The 22,291-nt window shown below is 44.5% G+C and overlaps 1 long non-coding RNA gene across 2 annotated transcripts; it reads right to left on the reverse strand.

The window, feature by feature from the left end:
* Window positions 1-334: 334 nt before the first annotated feature.
* On the reverse strand, window positions 335-18,891 carry LOC139038198 (uncharacterized). Of its 2 annotated transcripts, none has more exons than XR_011491123.1 (3): window positions 18,634-18,891; window positions 17,268-17,384; window positions 335-433 (listed from the first exon to the last, which is right to left on the reverse strand). It is a non-coding gene; the product is annotated as an uncharacterized lncRNA (long non-coding RNA). The 2 variants fall into 2 exon arrangements; XR_011491124.1 differs by lacking the exon at window positions 335-433 and adding an exon at window positions 15,790-16,573.
* Between the last annotated feature and the right edge of the window lie 3,400 nt (window positions 18,892-22,291).

Below are 22,291 nucleotides of genomic sequence, written 5' to 3' on the forward strand. Positions count from 1 at the left end.
CTTGAATGCTTTTCTCCCTCTTGGGTCCTTGATGCAACCACAGTGAACAAACCCAGATTAAGACGAGAGACATTTGAGACCACTGATTCCATTTTCCTAGTAAAAAACCAGCCACACTCCAGAAGCAGAGACACCTCGGTGCTCTGTCTCGAAATCCAGATTCATAAGGGAGCCCAGCTAAAACTAGTAGAACTATACAGCTAATTCCAGCCTAAGCAAGCAAAATAAATAGTTGTTTTCTTAACTAAGGAAGCAATCGCTACCTGATACACCTATATTTATAATTGCCATGCATATGCGCTCATACTGTAAGAAGTGACTTACTTACATAATCTCAGCCATTTTCAGTTTGGCACGGTCCTTGTTTTATAGCTGATCCTTATACAGGTTTAGCGACTGGCCTTTCCTCTTCCGTCGTGTAAAGTAGATCAACCTATTGGATTGTCATAATTGGAAATGTTAGTTAGAACTCCTTAGCCATGCACTATTTCACTTGTATACTTTCCCATTTGGCCTCCAATTAAACAGACTGAAAAATGAAGCTTGAAAATCATTTGCAAATTTTTCACATTTTTGCTTAAAGGTTAAACTTTAGATCATTGAAAAGGATGAAGTCAAATTATATGGAAGAAGCATCTTACGAGAACGGTTTTTCCCAAGTCCGATAGGCTTTAAGAAAGTTCTGAGAAATCTGAAGGATCCAGCCCATCCCCAAGTTGCCTGAATGTCTCTGAAGGTTACTCTGTAAAGCTCTCCTCAGGAGGCCTTTGAGACTACAAATTACTCATTTGGAAGTTTATGGGCTGACACATCTTGAGGATGTCTTTGAAGGAACACAGATGAACGTTCTATTTTCCCGACTACAAAGCTCAGTACCAAGTCATGAGCCAAATTCTCTTCATTCTATTGGTCTTTGTCCACCAAGCATCCCTTCCCAATGCAGGGACATAAATCAGCTCCCAGTGTCAGAATTTAACAATTTCAGAAGATGGGGGGGAAAAAAAAAAACCCAACGTCCTTTCAGGCTGGCTCTGCAATCTGTAACCTGTGAGAGTTAAGATCTCTTCCAGTAAAAGAGATAGCACAGGCATTCCAGTGGTTGGTTGAACATTGTATTATGTAAGGATGAAATAAAGAACAGAAGACTGCTCAGTTATCCTGGCTGTGCTCAGATGGGCAAATACAAATTCATAAACTAAAATTAGAGCAATTTAAAAATTTTTCTACTTGATACCTTAAAAAAAAGAAGATGCACTGAATTTTTCTCACTTTCATCTTGCTTCTAGTTTGTATTTCACTTTGTTGTTCTTGAGTATTTTATATATTCTATCAATCCCTTCCTTGCCCAAGGACTGTGTGTGTCTGAATGGACACATACTGGGGCAATGAGCTTTGGGGACAACAGAGGCAAGGGTGGATGTGCCCAGATAATGAAAAGGGGACAAATCCATAAAGTCAAGGAGAACTAAAGACTGTTCAATAATAAAAACTATATATATATGCAATTGAGCAAAAATCAAAAGTATAATGGGTCACATTAAATTTGACAATCACAAATTTTCCAGAGAGCCCTCCTTAGACCTCAGTTCCTACAATGACAGTTCTAACTCAATTCATTAACTCGAAGCCCTCCAGGATTGGCCCTCTGCCAACCAACACCCCTTATCATACTTGCTTTCTGGTGTTGAATATGAATTCTTGCACCTTGTCTATGAGACTAACCTTTAGACATTTCACTAGTAGTTATTAGGCTAAAAATCAATCAATCTCCTCTGCAGAAACTAACTTTGAAATGAGGTTCACACGGGTTGAATGCAACTGTGGGGCTTTTGAATGACTGGGTCAGGAAGGCAGATGGGTCTGAAAGTTCTGGTGGGAGATGGTATTCAAATGTTGAGCAAGGAAGACATGAAAAATTAGCCTCCTGGTTCTGCATCTTGCAGACTTGTGTGGTCTCTTTTAAAAGATAACCATTCTCAGGATTTTTAACGTTGAGACATGTTCGACCATTTTACTGAAATAGTTATGAAAAGAGACAAGTACTGAACATATGTAGGTAGCTTTAGAACTACACTGAAACCCAAAGAAATGTTAAGTTACAAAACTTTATCAGTTTAAATCAGTAAAAATCATTTAAAGAAACGGGTGATTTTGATTTTGCTAAAACGAAGTCATCCAGATTGTATTTAAGAATAGAAAGATAGATGCATCTGTGTGCTTAATACCTTTTTTTTTTCACTTGATTCTTTTGCTTTTGCAAAGTTATTGCTTGACTCATTATTCCTACTTTGTTAAAAAATATTTAGTCATCTGTACATTAGATTGACCAGTCATTTAAAACTATGTGCCACAGGTAATGACCTATAATGAATGACCTATAATGACCTATATGAAAAAATAATCCAAAGAAGAGTGAATATATGTACATGCATGACTGATTTACTTTGCTGTACAACAAAAGGTAACAGCATTATAAATGAACTATATTCAAATAAAACAAAACACACAAAAAAAAAACCTGTGCCAAAATGCAACACAGTGGGGGAAAAACATTAAATTCCATTTAATAAGTTTTCCAAGTGTTTTTATAACTTCCCATATGTCTACTTATGACCTGATGTGTGTCCATGAATAAAAAGATGGGTGCTACCATCACACTGGCCAGCAGCACAATCATGGTGTTGACTGTTAAGATTGAAGTCTTTTTGAGCTGGGCTTTCTATGTTGCTATTTCTTGAGTGTTTACCTTTTGGAAACAAATGAAAATTCACATATGGAAACTGAGTAACAACACTCAGGTACAAGGTAACAGATCAATGTCCAGAATTACTTACAGTAACTTGTATGACAACACAAAACTAAAATTATCACAGAAAACCTATACCTTGGAGAACACATTCAATGTTTGTAAAACATCTTCCTAGTATACTGTTTTGCCTGGGACAACCTGGCCTTGCTAATAGATTATCTATCAAAGCATCATGAATAACTCTGGGGACTTAGAAAGGTGGTGCTGTGAACTTACTCATATAGTGGGACTTGAGAAGGACTAGATATATAAAGACATCTGATAATTGAAAATAAGAAGTTTTAAGAACAGCTCCTAATTTTTAATTTATTTTTCTGCCTTAGAAAACACAAACTAAAAAGTTAAAAATGTTATTACTTTTTAAGAACATTAGCATTTTTATTTAATATATCTGAAAAACTAACCTTCAAAGGCTATTTTTGAGTTTGTTTCTGGTTTATTTGTCTGATCAAGTCAGAGGCTGTTCCCTCATGTCATTTTAGTATCTCTTGTCCAGGGTGGAGGCGGGGGTGCCGCGGGAAAAGTCAAATCTTTTCTCTTACACAGAAGTGAGCAAAGAACAAAATTAAGGAAGAACACTGTATGTCCCCTTTTAAAAGTTAACCTAAAACCCAAAGATTATTTTGAGTTCTATTAGATAGAGATCATCATCCAAGGGATAGACTTGTCCACAAGGGTGTTAATTATTCTTTATGAAGTACATTATTTCACCTGTGGCTTCATGAATCCCCTCCCCCCCACATAAAGATAACCCACCTGTGCAATTACCCCACATACATATACATCTTCCCCACACCTTGCAGTAATTTAAGTACCAGTATCCTCCAATGTCCTGTTTCTCCCATAACAGAAGATGCAGACTTGGTAGCCCTGGGACTTTGTTTTCTACCACTAGGTTGAAATAATTCTGGCAACTGGGACCCCAGAGATTTCACCATTTCTGATTGCCTTAAGATCACCGGCCAACTTAATGGGTTCAGAGGATTATTGCAATCTTGGGGAAAACATTTTAGAACAAGTCATTATTACTTACAGAAATAGCTTTGAAACTTTCCCAATATATAACTCCGCTTAAAATATTACGTAGTGACCTATATAAATTTGTTTGTATGCTTATTTAAATGCCTAACAATTTATATTCAAGCAGTAAATCATTTAGATTGCTTTTTAGAAACATATATTCTTCATTCTACAAAGAGCAGCCCACCTCACCCCCCTCCCAAGTCGATTTTTAGGCTTTTTTGAGGCAGAGGCAGCTCCTTTTCCTCGACTATCCTTTCTCCTTAATAACATGATGGGTAGCAGGCACATGACTGTCCTGATAAAGATGTTATCCAGCATCCCTTGCAGCCAAGCGTGGTCCGTGATTAAGTTCCGGTTAATGGGAGGTAAGCGAAAGTGTCAGAGAGCAGCTTCTGGGAAAGTTACATGAGATTGGGTGACATATGGCCTCTGCCTCTCTTTCATTACTTCACCCCTCCTGATGCCTAGAAGTAGATATCACTTTGACCATGAACATGAAGTCATACCATACAGGAGACAGCCCAGAGGACTGTTTAAGGACTTCCAGGAGCCCAGTCACCCCACCAGCATTGGAATGCTTTTGTCTACACTCACCTGAGAGACATCTATTTCTTGAGCTCTTTTTGGATTTCACTGTTATGGCACATAAACCCAAAGTTACAGAATGCAGTTTGATATGAATCAAACTGCTAAGTCACCAACTTACAGCACTGATATGGCACAAAGATATGGAAAAATACAAGAGGCATGAGATCTACCCATGAACGATATAGAATTTCTAAGGCATGCACATTAAGTCTAGGTTGATCATTTCTATCACTAATAGGGAGAAGAATCATGTTCTGAATCCACACGGGATGGAGTGAGGAAAGGTCATCAGCTTGCATAAATGCCTGAAGGTCAAATGTCAAGAGTTGTTTGAACAGCTTGGTGGGCTAAAATGAGGTAATCCAGACCCACAGGCTCTTGGGAATAAGCTGAGCGGTTGAAAGAGAAGCCCAGACAGAAGGGACTTTGAGAAGGTACGTGGGCCAGGCCGACAGCAGCCCAGCTCCCCTTCTCTGGGGCTGACGCAACCTGCCCTGCTCCGCCCTAACCTCTGACCTTCTGTACAGCCCCACGCAGAGGAAAGCCCTGGGCAACTGCGCTCTTGTTCCTTGACCAGCCTGGCTGCAAAAATAACCCCCAGCTGCTCCGAGAGTGCCAGAGGGCATGGGGCCGGGCCCGACCCCACACTTGGAGTTTGGAGAGGGAAGGGCAGCCCACTCAGGCAAGCATCAGATGCCTGAAGCTCCCTCTTCCTTCCCCGAGTGTGGCAGCTGCCACAAGAAAGGAAGGGACCCTGAGAATGCTCAGTCGCACGTGCTCGGTAAGCACGCAGGAATGGCAGCCGAGGTGGCAGCCATTCCTGGGCGCCCGGGCTCCATTCGGCAGGCAGTGACAAGGCCAGGGGCACAGAGCTAAAAAAGCCCATGGAAAGCCCCCACCCCTGGCGAGTCCGGGTGAAACTGAACAGCTCCGGTCTCTCCCAGCGTCAACACCGGGAAGGGACAGCTGGTGTGACCTGGGCATGATAACAAGAAACCAGGCTGAAACCAAAGCAGCAGGAAGTGGAGCCCAGCTGTGTCAAGTAGGCGAGGAAGCCACGTGGTCCCTGGGGAGAATAGGGTGGGGCAGGAAGGACTAAGCCGGGGTCCACATAAACCGGGAAAGGTGGAGGTTTTTAAAGCTCTGTGCTATTTCAAGGTAAAAGGAGCTTATTTAGAGTGGGTGAGCCAAGCCTCTGCTTCATCACGTTCTTAATGGGACTCAGACATCATCTCTGAAGGGGTGACACCCTTGGATGCTCTGGGGCCCCTTGCTAGTGTGGCAGACTCCCTCCGCTTCATTCCCCTAGATTCTTGTGCTGAGGCAAGACCTCCGATGCAGACAACCCTTTTCAGTTCTCAGCCTGACAGTCCTCCACTCATTCATCTGTACACGGGCTCTGTGAAAGTGACCAGAGGCAGAATAGTATCCCAGAGCACGCAGATGGAAATGCAAGGCCTCCAGCAAAGGACTGGCAGACTGCCCAACCCGGGTGTCCTGCGTCAGCCTGATAAGTCCTCCAAAGCACCAGGCTATCATTGTAGAGCAAGGGGCTGGGGCGGTGATGCTGATGATGCAAAATGCTGCTAAGCTTGACTCACCCAGTTTTTTGATGAATTGAGGATCTAGAGACTTGCCTTCTTCCTGTCTCCCCTCTCCATTCCCTTTAGTCAGCTCCTAGCTTTTAAGCAACCATACCACCTGAAAGCATTCTCTTAGATTCTCTCCAACAAATATATTCAAGGAATCCTTTATTCAACACTATTGAGTATTCGTTCCTATCCTATCATTGGATTTGTCTCTGCCTACTCCTTACCCCAAACTAACCTCTCAGATTTCCCAAAATTAAATCAGCAAGTATGTGTTGAGTTCAAATCAAAAGTATCATGAGTATAATGGGATGAACATATGTAAGGAGCTCAAATTCTATATGGGGAAGGTACATAGACTCACAGGGGCTTCCCAGATAGCTCAGTGGTAAAGAATCCTCCTGCCAATGCAGGAGATGGAGGTTTGATCCCAGCACTGGGAAGATCCCCTGGAGACAGACATGCAGAAAGAGAAGACAATGTGAAGAGACACAGGGAGAAAATGGCCATCTGCCAGCCAGGAAGAGCAGTCTGGAACAGACCCTTCTCTCTCAGTCATCAGATGGAGACAACCCTACTGACACCTTGATATTAGGCTTCTAGGCTTCAGAACTCTGAGACAAGTCTCTAGGTGATTTTTTTAAGCCACCTAGTCGGTGGTACTTTTCTGAGGAAAAAAATACAGCTTGGCACATGGGTAAGACCTAAGTAAGCACAGGACAATGAGGAAAGCCTTACATGTTAGTGAAACAGCACAAACAAAATAACCAATAGGAATGCCACACACAGCGTGAGAAACTCAGTTGACCTGAAGCAAAACGTTCATGGGGAGAGTGTTTACCACATATCTTGTAAGGTAAGGGGTCTTTGTGTCAGCTCGTACGAGGCTGTGTTCTCCATCAAGGCATTTGAAATGTGTTCTAAAGGCAGAGGTGAATTTCGATGACATTTCATCAGGAGTCATGTGAAACAGGGATGGGGACATGTTAGGAAGATGGTGAGCAAGATGGATTGAACAAGGGAACCTGGAAGAAGTTAGCTCAGTGATGAGTGGCTCACAAACTTGACTACAAATTAGAATCACCTGGTGTGATGGGCCGACGGATGACTTCCAAGGATCGTCATTGCTTATCCGGAAAACCAGCGAATGCTACCTGATAGAGCCAAAGAGACTTTTCCACCGTGCTTTAGGATCTTGAGATGAGCAGATGACCCTGGAGCATGCAGATGGACCCTAAATGTAATCACAGGTGTCCTTGTGAGGAAGCAGAGGAAAACTTGGCTTAGAGCAGAGAAGGTGATGTGGAAACAGAAAGAGGGGGAGGCAGAAACAGGGAGAAAGAAGGCCTCATGACGGACCGAGGAGCTCAGCAGGTTGAATCACACCCACCTGCGTTGGAGGGCTACCTTCTTCAACAGTCTAGATTAGATTCCAATGCTAATTTCTTCCAGAAACGTCCTCACAGACAGCCCTTAGAAATGTTTTCCTAGCTCTCTGGGGATCCCTTAGTCAAGGAGACACACGATCTAGCCATCAGTGAGGAGAAATCATCAGAGCGGCAGCGGGAAACACCGTGTTACAGCATAAAAACCTAGGGTGTTGGAGGTGGGGACGCAAGCTCCCGCGGGAGGGGGAGACTCCAGGGTCACATGATGCACAAAGGGTGGAGAGAAGGGTGACTAAGAAGCGATGCAGGTTAGAGGCCAGCCCTGACCTTGAGAACAGTTTCCAGAGGGGGCAAGAGGTGAGGGTGGGTCATAAACCAGGTTATAGGAGGAAGTGGGTGGAGGGGATGTGGAAGCAGAGGTAGGGGCGAGCTTTGGGAGCTCCAGCAATGAAATCAAGCAGAGGAAAGGAGTGCTAGCCTAGCCAACTAGACAGAGCTCACTTAGCAAGACGGACATCGGCGGCGGACTGACCTGACCTGACCCACCCCTACCCCCACCACCTCCTAAAATTTGCATTAAACAAATTGTTTAATTCTGCGCAAACTCAGTTGCCTTGTTTGGAAAATTGCAGTAAACAATACCAACACAAATAACACCAACACCAGAGTTGTGAGGATCAAATGAAAGAGAGAGGTAAGGTGCCTATTTTAACTGGCTGGTATATGGGTAAGTGTCCTAGAATTCAAGGCAGAAACGTAAAAGAGTTTTGGAATTCCACTTTCCGATCATCAGGGTTGACAGGCAAAATACAGGTTTCAGAGTTAAATTTTAACTTCAAAACAGAAATAGTATTAGATATGTGTGTCCTAAATATCCCATGGCCATACTTATACTAAAAAACTACCTTTTTAAAATTAATTTTCCATTGCTGCTGTTAGCAAATTATCACAAACTAAGTTACACCAATTTATTATCTTACTGATATGGCTCTCACTGTGCTAAAATCAGGGTGTCAGAGGGGCTACATTCCTGCTGAAGGATCTAGGGGACAACTGACAACTTATTCTTTTACCTGTTACAGCTCCCGAGGCCACCCGCACACCCAGCCTTCTTCCACCATCTTTAAAGGCAGAGATGTTGCAGCCTTTGACTCGCCTTCCTTAATCACATCTCCCTGATGGCAGCTGATGAAGGTTCTCCCCTTTGAAGGACAAACTTGATTAGATTGAATCCAGCTGCAAAAGTCAAAAATGAGACTCTCCTCATTTCCAGGACCATTAGCTTAATCACATCTGAAAGCGCTTTCTCCATATAAGGGAACACAGTCACAGGTCCCAGGGACTAGGAGAGGAACATCTCTGGTGGGACATTATTCTGCCTACTCCACTGTTAATCTGGGGTTTCCCTGGTGGCTCAGTGGTCAAGAATCCGCCCACCAATACAGGAGACGCAGGTTTGATCCCTGGGTTGGGAAGGTCCCCTAGAGTAGGAAATGGCAACCCACTCCAATATTCTTGCCTGGAAAATTCCATGGACAGAGGAGCCTGGCAGGCTACAGTCCGTGGGGTCTCAGAGAGTCAGACTCTACTGAGCATGCATACACACACACACACACACACTCATACACCACTGTTAATCTAAAGTTCTAATTCAACTAGGTGACCTCTCATTGCTTGCAAAATCTGGTGATTGTGAACCCACCTATAAAACATGCTTTGATTAATTGGCAGGAAAAATGCTAGTTTGCCCTGCCCCGGAACCCTACCTACACATTGTGTTACTTCCTCTTTCCATTCTACAATTCCCCCATATGTATCTCCATCCAGGCTGTATGACATGAATGTATTTGCGCTCAAAGTTTTATGAAAGAGATCTCTAGCTGTTTGAAGAAAACTGTGCGGAGAGAAATTCTACTTTCTTGACTTCCATTATAAAATGAAATTTAGGCTTATGTCATAAGAATTAGTAGGAAAAACAGAAACCACTTTAGGTATCTTGGGCAACAGAAGGAATTTAACACAAGGAACTGGATGCACACAAAACTCCTGGAAGGTCTGGAGGAGGGTAGGTCAGGGAAAGCAACAAGCTTTTAAATTTGCTGCTAGCTTTAGAGACAGGAAGCTTCAGGGACTACAGGAAACGGCTGGCGATGATTTCATCTGCTTCCAGCACTCACTGAGGTGGATGTTTCAAAGGGAAATGTCTGGGATCTAAGACAAACTCTGATATCTGTTGAGCGCCACACATCTGCTCACTTCTGACACAGGAGCAAGAGCATAACTTCTACCCCTCCTCCCCCTTCCAAATCCCATGCAATTATTGCCTCTGGTTGTCAGCATCAGACTAAAATCTCTTTTGGCAAGGGATGCTGGGAAATGTAGTTCCCAGACTTCCAACCTTAACAATTAGAAGGAATTGCATAATAGACAAGCTGGCCTATACAGCTAAAGAAACACTCCCAAAGAATCAAAGAGAGAAAACTTTGGCCAAAGGAAAAGGGAAAATAATCACTAGTGCTCAGGTTCCTGGTTATTGCAAAATACCAAAATCCCTGTGTTTTGTATCTATCTGTAACTTTTATTTTAAAACGATACTTTGGAAACTTGCTGTGGGCTTACCCTGGCCCTAGGATTTGGTCCTAGGATTTCACTGTCTACAAACTCTTGGCCATCAGAATTTTGCTTTCTTGTCTAAGATGGCAACATGTGAAAAGAAGAGTCTTAGTAAATATGTCTGTTTCCAGGGCTAATTCATGAACCATAAGATATGACAGTTTTATTATCTATTGTTGTGGCACAAACTGCCCTCTAAAACTTGGTGCTTTAGAACAATAATTCCCCTTTTCTCAGAATTGTCTGCTGGGCCCTTCTGCCCCTGTGGTGTCAGCTGGGTCACTCACTCAGCTACATTCAGTTGGCTGGGCTGGAAGATCTAAGAGAGCTTCTCAGTGCCCCTGGGGGCCTAACTCCGGCGTCTCCATAACTCAGTCGCCCGTGGTCAGACTCTGACTGCCCAGAGGGAGGAAGCAGAAGCTTCCAGACCTCTAACAGCGGGCATGAAAGATCTAGAATGTTGCCTCCATTATATCCTATGGCTCAAGGAGAGGCACAGTGTCCTGATTCAAGTAGAGGAGAAGTGGGCTCTGCCTCTCAAAGGACAGAAAGCTTGTGCGTACAGACAGGGAAGGAATTAATCAGCAGCCACCTTTGCACACGCATGGGATTCTATTCTCCCACACGTGAACTTTGATATTTATTTTGATTCTATCCTCACTTCACAATTCAGAGGATGAGGATGTTGACCTTAACTTTGACCTTTATTGCTTCTTCTTCATCAATGGCCTCAACATATTTTGCTTACATAGCCTATTAATAATAAACATCTGGGCAAGCTTGCATACATGTATCCATGTAGACAATGGGCTGACTGTCCTATGCCATTTTATATAAGAGACTTGAGCATCCACTGATTTTGGTATCCATGGGGATCTCAGAGCCAATCCCCCATGGGTACCTAGGGGGGACTGAATGTGTACAAGTAATTGCCTTTGAACAATACACAAGTCAGAGGCAGTGACCTCTAACTGGTTTAGTACGAGATACATGTATAACTTTATACTGACCCAGATCATGCAGTACTGCAGTATTTAGTGAAGGAAATCCTTGTATAAGTGCACCCACTCAGTTTAAACCCACGTTGTGCATGGGTCAACCGTAAGTACACGTTATGTGTATATTATACATTATATAGTAGTATATATATAGTATACGGGCTTCCCAGGTGGCTCAGAGGTAAAGAATCCACCTGCCCATGCAGGAGACTCGAGTTTGAGCCCTGGGTCGGGAAGATCCCCTGGAGATGGCAACCCACTCCAGTGTTTTTGCCTGGGAAATACCATGGACAGAGGAGCCAGGTGGGCTACAGACCATGGGGTCGCACAGAGTCTCATATGACTTAGTGACTAAACAACAACAACATATATAGTATACATATATACTACTGCCAATCTATTTGTTAAATATTAATAAAGTTTAATGTATTTTTAGAATTTTAATAAGTGTCACTTATGAAGAGAAGATTGTGTATTATTTTTTTACACTCCACTGTGAAGATCACGGATCTATCCTTCTGTCTTGGGTTTTCTCATTAAGTCCCTACCCTTGCAAGCCCTTTCCACTACCCTTGAGGTGACACTGAGAATTTGCTCCCTCTTTTTACCCTCTTCTTGTTGCCTAGATATATCAAATATCAGATAGAACTCAGTGATGTTCCACACTTCACAGCAGATAGCTAAGAATGTATCATGAACTCAAGCAAAATCTTAAGACTTAGAGTTGGGTAAAGAAGATTTGCTCTTCTTTTATAAATGTTGTTACATTTTTAGACCCCCAATGTTTGTATAAATATATACGGGTAATCAGGCACCCTCATCCCTCTGAAAAAAACATTTGAGGATTAAGCGTTGATTAGAATTATGTCCTCTCAATAGAGTCGAAGCCTGAGAATAACCTCAGCTTATAGGAGGCAGGTGGGTGCCCTGACATCTACATCTCCAGAGTTCTAGCACACGGGCTAGCAAACAGTAGGTGCTTAATTGATGTTTGTTATACTAATGACTGACCCCTTACCTCTAGCCATCTTGTACATGCTGCCTTTTTTCCTATGTGAGTAGAAATGTACACTTTGGTTTGTAAGCAGTTACCAAGAAACTCTGAAACACACAAACAGATGCATTTCATAATACAAAAATCAAACTCTAATCATCACAGAAAATGTCAGATAGAAGGAAAAGAAGGAAAGAAAATCGGATATTGTAATTGTGAGTACTCTATACTTTTAGTTTTGAGTACAAATTAATTTCCTTCTAATCTTTAGGGGGAAAAAATGTGTGGAAATAGAAGAGCAGACTGAGGCAGAAGCAAGGGTGGAGGACTTTAAATGATGCCTTCTGATCTGCAGTTCCTATCTCAGCCAGGATCATCTCCAAACAGGCCTGAGTGGAAGAGAAGATGGAGACGGAGGCCAGCTTCCTTGTTAATCAAACACGAAGCTGCTGTGTGCGCAGCCCTGATGTCCAGGCTGCTGAAGGCGCTGATAGCTGAGACAGAAGTGCAGGAGAGGCTGATAACGGGGCCCCTGGCGGGCCATTCCCGTGCTTCTGACTGCCAGAGGTCATGCCTGACTCAGGGACCTGATTCGCGGCCTGGAGCTGGAGGGAGCGGGGTGGGGCTTCCCCTTTCTCAGCTTGTCTGTAATTTACCCTGGTTTTCAGTCTGGCTCCCCTCCGCTTCGGAAGGGAGACTGGAGGGCTTGCCTATACTATACTACCGAGGCCGAGGGAACTTTCTCAGTCGGTATTTCGAAATAAGCACTGGAGGCAGCCTGTCAGGCAAGTGCTGAGAAGCAAGAAATATGTGCAGGGGTGTGTGTGGGTGGGGGGTTGGAAGGGAACCTGGGCTCTGACTGGATGCCTTTTGTTCCTTTCATTCCAGGCCACCGTTCCCATTGTTTTGACCTAGACGTTTTTCTCCCCCAAATGCAAAAGCTGGAGCTGTAGGAACAACCCACCCCTGGCCCTTTATACAAACAAACCCTGGGCTGCGAGCTACAGCCGGAAGCAAGAGTCCTGCTCCCGCTGAAGGTGCTGACAGCTCACCTCAGGGCGCCCTTCCAGCAGGCAGACGGGAGCGAGGCTTCTGGGGCTCCCGCCGCTGGATACAGGGTAGTTACCCTTAGTGAGACCTGAAAATAAAATCAGGATAGTGCTAGGCAGGCTTCAGACCTGCTGATCAGTCGGTTCTTTTAGGTTTTTCAAAGCCTGTGCTCCTTAAACTGGGTCCTGCTTCCCAGCCTCTGGGCCATCTCCCTGAAATGAAAAGGTTGGGTCTGAGGGTGTTCAAATCCCCCTGCTGCTCCCACTTCCTCTGATCCCATGACCTTTTAGCTGTCAGGACTATGGAGACCAGCAAAGGCCTGGAAAAGTCAAAAGAGTGGAAAATCCCCAGATAGTTCTTCACCTTGGAATATCAGTACTTGATTCGGAACGCGCATGTGCGACCTCGTGAAGTCACACAATAAAGGTCTGACACAGAAGCTTTCCCTGGTTTCTCCACTCTGCCCCTTTAAATCCTGAAGAAGTCTGCTCACCTTTCCAAAGAGATTTAAATACCTGCTTAAGCCTTCCATAGCTGCTCCCCTGCCCTCATCCCGACTAGTTTTTCCAGTTTCTCTATCTAGTTAGCACTTCCTCAGACTGGGAGAGGGGGAGATGTTTGATTTAAAAGCCCTCACTGCAGGAAAGGGCTGCAGTTCCTCTCTGCACCCCTCTTTTTTTTAAAATGATTGCACACATATATTTAACAGTACAGTTTTACACAGAATGCTAAGAGCACTTTCTTCATATTTTGCAGAAGGCCTTGAAACATATGGACTTTCTATTAATATTCATACCATAGCACAGACAAATCTAACTCCTAAATAGATGCATTGCAAGTCATTTAGAGTTTAAAGGCTTAATGGCAAAAATGAAGGGAGAGAAAAGGGTAAGTGTATTTTTATAAAACTGAAGGAAAAATATATTTATGAAATAGTAAATAAAATTAAATACAGTCTTATGCTCCCGAAGGAGATGATGCTCAATTTGGAGCAGTGACTGCTATGTCCAAATAATCTCCATTTGGAATCTCTGATTGCAGAGATGAACCGCATTTTAAGTTGCATCTTAAGCAGTTCACAGAGAAAGAAAGGGTTATTAACCAGGTTTTGAAACAACCAACATAATACGCCAGCGCTCACGCCATCTCTGACTTTGTTCCTCTTACAGCGCTACATGTATAGCCCCATTTTACAGATGGGAATACTGACTCTGAGATAACTAAGTTATTCAAAACTATCAAGGCTCTTTAAAAGGTCAAATGAAGAGTAGAAACCAAGCCTTCTGATTCATAACACTCCCCCCACTCCACAGCACTGTTTAAAATATTGATCATCTTTCTGGAGGAAATGACTTGGCCTTCCATGTTCACCTGTCCTTGGATTGAAAGACTGGAAAAATGGAATAAGTGGGGGGAGGTCAGTTCAGAGTTAAAACTCTTCTTAAAGGGATTTGACTCCTCTCTTGCTATGCTCAAAAGGCTGCTTCTGCTTCCAGGATTTTCCAGAAACCCATAATCACGAAACCTGTAGCTCTTTTAGTCATGTGTAACTACTTAAAACTGTGCAGGCAGAGTCCAACCCACAGGTCACCTTTCTGTTATGTGAGATGATAAAACTACAGCATTCACTGGGTATTACAGAGGGTAGGACACCCTCTCCAGTAGTATCACTTTAGTGGTCATGTTCCTTGCTTTGACAGTGTCCTTTAGTAGACAGAGAAGTGTGCTACTGATCACTGGGACTTTTTCCTGTTTAATGTCAAAGGGAAAGAAACTTGAACTAATTGGAATATGAATTTGGAAAAGATATTGATATGTTCATTTTTTCTAATGCAATACTTATGAAAAGAAATAATTTCAGTTCTGACTGTGCACAATTCACTGGTGGTTTTATAAGGCAAAACTCATTTTGATTTGTTTTAAAATTCAGTTAAAAACATTGCTGATGAGTGTTGCTGGGGGTTTCATGTCAAGGATTTTATATTTTCACAGTTCTGTTTTGTTGAGGTACTGAAAAGGTCTATGAATATTCAGAGTATGAATTTGATCCAAGAAAAAAAGAAAGAAAAAAGAAAAAGATAAAAAACCAAAACACACACAAAAAAACAAAAAGCCTCAAGAATGCAAAAATTTTTTTGAAAATCACTAAACAATAGGCTTCTGATGGCCATGATTTAAACAAGATGAACTGCAAGGTTTGTCAGTCCATTTTGGATTGAAAAATAGCAGATCGTTCTTTTTCTAAATTTCCTTAATCATCTCCCTTACAATGGTTTTCTATGCCCAAAGCATACCATTTCATTCTCTAAAGACCTCTGTCCTGACTTGAACTTTGAACTGACTTGACAGAAGCACTTTCTGGTTCTGTATTTTGGAGGGGTTGTTGGAGGAGGTTTTCAGGGAGGTCACGTAGAAACATCTGAAATGCCCAAGGATATGTGAGGAGCTTTTTTCTGCAACACAGATGCACAGAACCCGAACAGCAGAACCAAAAGGGGGATATGCAAACAGGAGGCTCTGTTCCAGGGACGTCCCTACCTTTGGCCAACTCACTCATTTTGATAGCACATTTATCTGGTGATGTTGCTTTGGCAAAAACAGTACGGTGGTTTTGAGTTCTTTTAGTGTCGCTGGTGGTTTTAAATGCCTTTTCCCCCAGTGAAGTAGTTCACACACATTTCTTAGCCACAAAAGAGTTCAACAAAATGCCTTAGAAAATGAACACTTCCTCTGGACTCTTGCCCTTCATCATCACACACATACAAGTTTCCCTTGTGGGAAACTTCCCATTTCTTCTATTCTTCACCCCAGTGGAGCTGGTTGTTTGGATTTTTATCAACTTAATTGCTTCATTTTGGTTAAAGATCATTTACTGTAATGACTGAAGATGTCTACTCATCAGAGGTCTATTAAACTTGCAGCTTTTGTTTAACTTTTGTATTTATTTTAAAATTGAGATATTTATGGTACAATATTATGTTAATTTCAGGTCTACTAAAAGTAACAACTTTTAAATTGGATTTCAAAGGCTTCAGTTTTCTCATCTAAAAAAAATGAAGATGGCAACAGGACCTCACTCAAGGGGACTGAGAAAATTATGCTGAGAAGATTCCAGTAAACTGCTTGCTAGGTGTTCTATAAGTGTCTGATGCAATTATCCTAATGTCAGACAGGCCTCTTTCACTCTTTGGACTGGAGTCAGGCTGAGATGGGCATCTTCAGACATCCCTGAGAGGACGTGAGGAGAGATCTCAGTGCCACAGTTTATGGTTAGCCATCCTTAGGGGGAAGTTTCTAGTCTCCCTCAACTTTTCTTAACTGCAGAAGTGTAAGTTTTCCCTTTCAGATCAAGGGATAAAAAGGCACCCCAAATCTCCACTTCTCTGCCAATCCTGAGCCTCACACTGAACTGATCTGTGAGAGGAAAACATAAGCCTCCTCCTCCACATTAATTTCAATAGTTGCATTTCAAGCAGCAGACAATAAGCAGGCTTTTCTCGCTCCTTTATAAGGTGGCCAATCTGGGGGAAAGAGAAAGACTCGAGATAAGAATGGCACCAAGGAACAGGGTAAGACTAACTGGTCTCTATTAGTGGAAGTACCTGTGCCATCACCATCTCACCAGGTGCAGAGAGTCATAGGCTCCCTCCCTACCCCTCGTCACTGGGGAAGGAAGGAAGTGACAGTGGCAGCTCCTGGGATGTCGCATGTGTTTGCAACTTGGAGAGGAATTTCTCATCCCTCCCTTGCTCTTGTCTGCATGCCTACTACTGCTAGGGCACCTCTGACACAGTCCACCTGCAACCTCCTCCAAGATCCTCTTCCATGTTGTCCCAGGAGCTGCTTGGTTTTATCTCTTAGGATCTGAAAATGTTCTAGCCAAAGGTTTTTTTTTGATCATATTCATGTTCTCACGTTTTTGTCAAGTAGGGGATATAAGGAGGTTAACTGCTTTCGCTCGTTCTCTCTGTCTCAGAAACTCAGACACATCAACATAGAATTAGGAGTCCTGAGCTCAGAACTCATGCTTTGCCTCCGAGATTATCCAACCTGTAAGAAATACCAGAACTTCCCCGAGGTCCCTATCAGCTGGACATTAATCAGTATCTCACCTGCAAGAGGTGGGTTCTACATTAGATTTCAGAGTAATAGATGAACTAAACATATCTCCCCTGCCTTCTAATATTTACTTGGACAAAATATATTAATTCTTACCCTGAGTGACAGAGGTTAATGCTTAAGAGGCAGCCTGCTTGCGTGTGCACTTCACCACCTGTTGGCCACACAACCTGGAGCTCAGGTCTTTACTTCCCAGCACCTCAGTTTCCTCATCTGTAAAACAGAGACAGGAATCATGTAACTGGCAGGGTTCATGGCAGGCAACTGCCCAGCAATAGTAGAGACTCTGATGATACAGGCTATCAGTGACTCCAGCATGGAGAAGAAGGAGCTTCCAATTCAGCTCAATATTTAGGTTGGTATAAATAAGCCCAGCTTCCCAGGTGGCTGACTGGTAAAGGAGCCACCTGCTAATGCAGGAGACACAAGAGACACTTTTAACCCTGGGTCAGGAATATCCCCTGGAGTAGGAAATGACAACCCACTCCAATATCCTTGCCTGGGAAATCCCATGGACCGGGGAGCCAGGTGGGACACAGTCCTTGGAGCTGGTGAGTGAGCATGCGTGCACAAATGCGCACAACACGTTCTTCACTGCACATCTTTGTCCAGGTTTCTCACACCCCTGGTTCTTTTCCCACTGACTTGATACTGGTTTTCTCCCTCTTTCCCTGTCCCCTCCCAGCTCCAACTCCCCAGGTGCTTCTGCCCAGAGATCTCTGTTTCCCTGCTTATGGGCTTCCCTGGTGACTTAGCTGGTAAACAAGCTGCCTGCAATACAGGAGACCTGGGTTCCATCCCTGGGTTGGGAAGATCCCCTGGAGAAGGGAAAGGCTACCCACTCCAGTATTCTGGCCTGGAGAATTCTGGTGTGGGGTCGCAGAGAGTCAGGACACAACTGAGTGACTTTCACTTCACTTTCATTTGCAACCCTCATTCTTGCTTTTCATTTTCTACGGATTCAATGGACATGAATTTGAGCAGACTCCAGGAGATAATGGAGGACAGAAGAGCCTGGGGCGCTGCAGTCCATCGAGTAACAGAGTCGGACAGGATTTAAGGGGCTCAACAACAACAACCTTTACATTCAAAGCAGAACTGTAAAAGGATTCCTCTTAAGCCACCCATAAAGGCAGGCCCGCTGCTGGGCGCACTCTGGAGACGCGCAGTTGGAAAAAGCGGAATGCCTGGGCTATGGAGACCTTTCTCAGAAACTTGAGACTTGAGTGCAAACCACTTTGTGATCTCCCAGGCGGAACCTCGGGGTGCTGCGGGCTGCGCAGAGATTTGCAAATCCTGAGCACAGGACTGTGAAGTCCGGGAAGGGAGCGTGCGCTGCGTGTCGAGGCGGCTATTCCAATAATAGCTGCAGCCGGGGAGGATGGTGAGGTGACTCAGGCCTGGCGCACGTCCCCAGGCAGCGGTGTGGGCGGGGACGCGCACCAGGACAACGGGGATTTACCTGGGAGGCCGCCTGCAGACAGACTCGGGAGGGAGCCGAGGGCACTGGGGCAGCGACGCTGACTCACACGGGAAAGCCAGAGGGCAAGGACCAAATTTGAAAGAGCAAATCGCCTCTGTCTGGTAAGCTCTTAGAGAAACAGGAAGTGATCAGCTGGTAGCAAGCTCAGGAAGGGAAAATCACCTGTCGTCGTGCCTTTGTGCTTGCTGAAATTTATGAAGACGAGCGTCTGCTGAACGCAGCACTGTGCTTCTGAGAAGTGAGACACATCATTCCCTCTCCTTGTCTCCCCTCCCCCTCCTCCTACCCCTTCCACCCCCACCGCCATCCTGTCATTTTCAAAGCCTGCTGAGGGAGAATCTTGGTTCAAGCTCATTCCCACCCTCACGTGGAATTATTATTAATATGGCTAACATCTAGTCACAGATCTCTGTTATCACAGATGACTAGATAACATCCACTCATCTAGCAAGCTCTAGGAGTTGGCGATGGACAGGGAAGCCTGGCGAACTGCAGTCCATGGGGCGGCAAAGAGTTGGACACGACTGAGTGACTGAACTGAACTAAACATCTAGTCACAGCCTTCGCGTTCAGTTTTTCAGGATGTGATTAACTGAAGCGGTGGCCAGCTGAGAGGGTACTCTGCCCACCAAAATAAGAGCCGGGACACCAGCATAAGCCAGTCCAGAGGAAAGGAAATCTTTTCTGATATGTCTACCCAAAGCAGAACAGCATTTTTTTCTAAATAGCACACCATTATGCATGCTAGCAGTGGTCCTGTTCACTGAGAACTTACTCTATGCCTAAGTCTGTATGAAGAATTTCAGACATCTGCACATTTAATTCTTACAGCAATCCTAAGAAGCGAATTCTTGAAAGTGAAGTCGCTTAGTCGTGTCCGACTCTTTGTGATCCCATCCCTCCGTCCATGGGATTTTCCAGGCAAGGATATTGCAGTGGGTTGCCATTTCCTCCTCCAGGGCATCTTCCCGACCCAGGGATTGAAGCTGGGTCTCCCGCACTGCAGGCAGACAAGCGTCTGGGCCACTTTCAGTGTCCTTTTAGAAGGGTGAGGGGATGGAAGCACAGAGAGGCAGAGGGACCTGCCTCACACCACACAGCTATATCTGTCAGGTGTGGACTTTGACACAGGCCGTGCCCCCTCCCAATACAATTTAGTCCTAGTTGAGCAGGAGGAGGAGGGTGGTGATTTAAGTCTCTGGATGCCTTTTTTTGTGGCCTGTGTTCTCAGGGGTGTTTCAGTCAGCCTACTGAACCTCTAGGGAGAACTGGGAAGGTGGAGGGAATTCTAAGAGAGACTGGCTCCAACCTTCGGGGGCCAGGCTGCCCCAGGGCCTACCTGTGGGTCGGATGGGGCTGATGTGCCCCTGGCTGAGTAGCGGGTCCAGGAGGGAGGTCTCAGGCAGCACAGGGCCGCGGGCCCTCTGGAAGAGCATAGACTTGCCGCTGCCCTGTTCTCTGGATGCCCTGCATGGGGTGGACCTTCCTGTTACGTAGGGGATTCACTGGCACGCTCCAGAAGATGACAGGACAACGGGCTGCTTAAATGGAGCCACACGACCTTCAGTTCAGAAGCTCTCAAGCACCAACACCTTTACAACTATACTCCCAGCCGAACAACTGGCATGTTAACAAGCTTCCCAGGTGATTCTGATATACGTAGTCGTTAAGACTATTCTTCATGAAACACAGCTTTGGGCCTTTTATATTATGGGATGTGGGCCATCCTCCCAGTTAAATGAAAAGAGGGAAACTAAAGTCCCCTTGTCAAACAAAAGCCAACAACCCTGGGTGTCTCGGCTGGCCACCATAACTGTTCAGGATACTTTTATTTTCGAAAATGACCTGGAAGCAGTTTGCTCACAAACCACAGGTAAAGGATCTTGGGGGGGGGGGGGGGGAGGGGGGCTGGTGGAGAGCAACCTGTAACACTATGAATTGCCCTGCAGAAAATCTTAGGAAAAGAATATATAAGTAGGAGTCACCTGGGGCCATATTTTTTGAGCATGTTTTCCAATGGCTCTGCAAAACGAAAGATTTTTCAGGTGTAAAAAAACCAAAAGATTTGGAAAATGAGGGCAGATAAGGATCTGTGTTTCAGAGGATGGCTTACACCTCCATACTCAGGTGTAGAGGGTTCCTGAGGCCAGAGGGTGAGGGGCCGCCTCTAATTTTTCCACCAGGCCTCCATCCTGCTTACAGGAGTAGCAGGCTTGACCTGGGTTGTGATAGGAAAAGCAACATGAAGGCATGGGGCCCAGAAATTTCTCTCCAGGTTATATGACACTTTATCCTTACGTGGTTTCCCTTGATCTCTGGAAGCAGTGGGATCTATAACACTACCCACATGAAAGTGCCTGAGAGGGAATATCTTCCTCCCTTTGACATCTTCCATCTGGGTAGGGATTCAGATATCTTGACAGCTAGCTGAGAGGATTAAGGCAGGTAAGGAGGCATGGAAGAAAAGCTATGAGCAACCTAAACAGTATATTAAAAAAGACATCACTTTGCCAACAAAGGTCCATCTAGTCAAAGCTATAGTTTTTCCAGTAGTCATGTATGGATGTGAAAGTTGGACCATAAAGAAAGCTGAGTGCCAAAGAATTGATGCTTTTGAACTATGATGTAGAAGACTCTTGAGAGTCCCTTGGACTGCAAGGAGATCTAACCAGTCCATCCTAAAGGATATCAGTCCTGAATATTCATTGAAAGGACTAAATGAATATTCACTGAAAGGATGCTAAAGCTGAAACCCCAATATTTTGGCCACCTGATGGAAGAACTGACTTATTAAAAAACACCCTGATGCTGGGAAAGATTCAAGTCAGGAGAAGAAGGGGACAACAGAGGATGAAATGGTTGGATGGCATCACTGACTCGATGGACATGAGTTTGAGCAAGCTCTGGGAGTTGATGATGGACAGGGAAGCCTGATGTACTACAGTCCATGGGGTCGCAAAGAGTCAGATGCGACTGAGCGACTGAACTGAACTGAAAGGAGGTATCAGATGGCTAATGGGATGGGAGACAACTAATGAGATCAGTCAAGGCACCTAATAAGGGGAGTGGAGTCTCCCATGTCAAAGACCGATTCTGCTAACTCCCTTCATCCTTATGATTAGAGATGGAATTGTCCCTTATTCCCTCCCCGGCTTGCCCCATCCCTTAGAGTCAATACTTGAGAAGTCTAAACAGCTGACCACATTGTCTATTTTGCCTTCTTCTTTTCACAAAGGAATAAGGCAGGTGGTGTGTGGGTCTGGGTGTGGGTGTAGGTGTGTGTGTTTGTTGGGAGGTATGTCGGGCTCTAGAGATACAAATTTTATCCCCTTCATGTGCCCCTCAGGCCTTTTTGTGGGGACGTCAGTTCGGACAATCCCAGGGACTGCACAAACAAGGAGCTGGCTGGGAACCTGGCTCCTGGGGGCAGACCAAAAGCTGCAGTCAAATCCCTCTCTGTGGTCAATCCCCCTCCAAAGGAGCAGACTCCCTGTAAGATGCCAAGGCCAGACCTTGCCTACCACACTTCCCTGTGTTTGGTTTATGAGGTTTGAAGGCCCTCAATGGGCAGAAATAAGGAGAGGCAGGTTCTGAGTACTTTCCTTTGGGATCACAAAGCATCAGTGAAGTTGGTCAA

This window comes from Odocoileus virginianus, chromosome 14, assembly GCF_023699985.2.
Source record: "Odocoileus virginianus isolate 20LAN1187 ecotype Illinois chromosome 14, Ovbor_1.2, whole genome shotgun sequence".
Lineage (NCBI taxonomy): Eukaryota > Metazoa > Chordata > Mammalia > Artiodactyla > Cervidae > Odocoileus > Odocoileus virginianus.